Below are 2,796 nucleotides of genomic sequence, written 5' to 3'. Positions count from 1 at the left end.
GGGGAGGGGCGCGCTCGGCCTCAGCGGCGTCCGCTCCGCTCCGCTCGCGCTACCTCCTCCCTCGGGCTCCTCCCGCAGCCGGGATTACCCAGCGGCCCCCGCGCCGCGCAGCCAGTCACGTGACAGCAGCCCGGCCCAGGGGGTGAGGCACGTGACCGGGGAAGGAGCCGAGCGCGACGCTCCGCCCCATGGAAGCCGTCACGTGACAGGCGGCCGTGCTTGGGCTCCCCCTGCAGGGACGGGGTGTGGCTACAGGCCATGTGCACCCGGGGTAGGATCATCGTTGCGTGTGAACGCTCCTTTCAGCTCTCGTGCGAGCGAGACGAGTAAACGTGCCCGCTGTACACCGTCAGGACATGCAGGACTCTACGACTCCGGGTTCAGAAAGGACACCTTTTGTTAGAGTGACTAAGAACACGCAAGAGCTCTAGAGCTTTGCATCAGGGATCCAGGCTATTGGTCTAAAGGAAAAGGCAGAGTAGCTTTTATTAAACCAACAAGATTTTTGCAAAAAAAAAAAAGTTTTTTTTCAATTAAATTTTTTTTTGCAAAAATCTTCTATTAAACCAACTTGAATATATATATATATATATATTTTCGAGTTGGTTTTATAGAAGATTTTTTTCATATTCAAGTTGGTTTAATAGAAGATTTTTGCAAAAAAAAATTTAATTGAAAAAAAACTTTTTTTTTGCAAAAATCTTGTTGGTTTAATAAAAGACAGTGTCTCTACTGAGTCCTGATGGCGTTTAAAGTTTTGCATTTCTTTTTTGTCTCAGACCAACGCAGCTCCCAAATACATCCCCAAAATATACCGCAATTTTTGAGGCAACCCATTAATGCAGCATAGGCAAAACCCAAGTCACTTAATTTGGAGGGTTGCACTCAGCACTTCCTTGCAACCGCTTGCCTTGAAATAAAAAAAATAATGCTTTAACTGTGATGACCCAGCTCTCTCTCACTCATTGCCAAGTTATAGCGAGCAATGTAGAGTAAATAAGAAGACTGTATTTGTGTATTTTTCAGTGTACGATAGTTTTTCAGCAAATACAGTAATTTTGAGCTTCCAATACAATAATTCAATATTTAAGACCTGGCAACACTGAGGCCCCATCCCTGCACCCTGGCACCTGGGAGGAGCAGCCTTCTGGGAGCTTCCCCGTTCCTGGTAACTGGGCCCTGCTGGATGATTTGCTGCTTCCAGCTATTGTTGGCCTTTCCCCTTGCAGTGGTAAATGAATAGACATTTAGAGGATGGAGCCCCCTCAACAAACCGTGTTGTCCCATTCAGTCAAAGGCACTGCAGCACTCACAGCGGCTCTGTTGCCCCACACCAGGTCCTATTGCTCTCAGGGAGAGGAGGAGGGGTGATCTGACAAGCAGAGGTCTGCCCCATCCTGCTCTGTGCTGACTTGCACTTGCCGAACAGGCAGGAGCACAAGTCTGTTCCTGCTGGGAGGAGAGGGAGTAACCTAGGAACATACACAACAGTCCCATACAGCTGGTGTAGGTTAAGGATTGGTGATATCCCACAGCTCAGAGGTGGCCTCTGCACAATGGCCGAGCAGGGGCTCTCAACCTTTTCAAGCACAGCATCCTTCCACTACTATTCTGATTGTGGTAGCACCTTCAGTTGAAAACTACTGTTGGTGCTCCCTCACCTTACCTCAGTGCTTCTCAACCAGGTGATGCTGTCTCCAGGTAAAATACTGCCCTGCAAGCCTGCTGCAAAGTCAGCCCGAACCTACACACATTCCTACTGTATTAGGGCTCTCATAACCCTACAGTAGACAGAGCTGGCTCGGGCTATAGTCCTTCATGATCCATAAACTGATGCATGTGGGTGGGACCGTCCCACACGCCTCGTTTCCGTGAGTTGGTGGGGGGAAGTGGGGAAGATCAGGAAGGGCTACCTGCTTTAGGGTTATCAGAGAGCCCTAATGCAGCAGGAGCACACGCTTGCCAAAGCCCTGCATGCAGGATAGTTTTGTTTGGCCACTACCACCACAGCAGCAGCACCCGTGTTGCAGCACCCTGAGAACCACTGGACTAGGCGTACCTAACTGGTGGTTGCTTAAACTGCACTAAATGGGTCTTCTGCTGCAGTACAAACAGAGCCCAGCATTTTCTCCAATATACCAGTGCTCCATATCCTCTGGAAGGACAGGGCATCACAATATGTGTCCTCAACACTAAGGAACGCAGAAAAGGATGTAAGGTGGGATCAGGCTCTTTCATACTTTAACTCTGGATTTATTAAATTACAGGCAGGCTGAGACAGTTCTCCATTAATAACATTCTAAGGCAATGCCAAATATTAATGTAAGCCTGAAGTGTTAGTTACCAGGTCATAGGGAACCAGTTAACCTGCTAGAACTGCTCACTATCTTATGCCTAACCAGAGGCAGCAATGAACAGTTAGGAGGTTTCACTGACAACCTGAGGCAAGTCCACTAGCTGTTGCTAGCTTTGTTGCTTTGTTTTGTTTGGGAGGTTTTTTGACCAATTGGTCTTGATTCCTTAATTACCAAAACCATGGTAAAAAACTGGAATGAAGACCAATTTCCATTACTTAGTTTTGGAAATGTTTCAGAAAATTTTGGAGTTCCAAAGCTGGGCTTGCAGGGAAACAAAAGCTAAGAAGAGGGAGGGGAAAGAGGGGGAGAAGGACTGCTCCGATATTGACATCTAGCTCCTGGTTCAATTCCTCAGTTGCCTCTCCCAGCTCTCTGATCACTTCCCCAGCTCTTCCTGCGGGGCACAGGCCCCTGATCCGCACGTGGGGGTTTCAGCAGG

This window comes from Alligator sinensis, unplaced genomic scaffold (assembly GCF_000455745.1).
Source record: "Alligator sinensis unplaced genomic scaffold, ASM45574v1 scaffold135_2, whole genome shotgun sequence".
Taxonomy (NCBI): domain Eukaryota; kingdom Metazoa; phylum Chordata; order Crocodylia; family Alligatoridae; genus Alligator; species Alligator sinensis.
Note: the sequence above shows the minus strand (reverse complement) of the source record.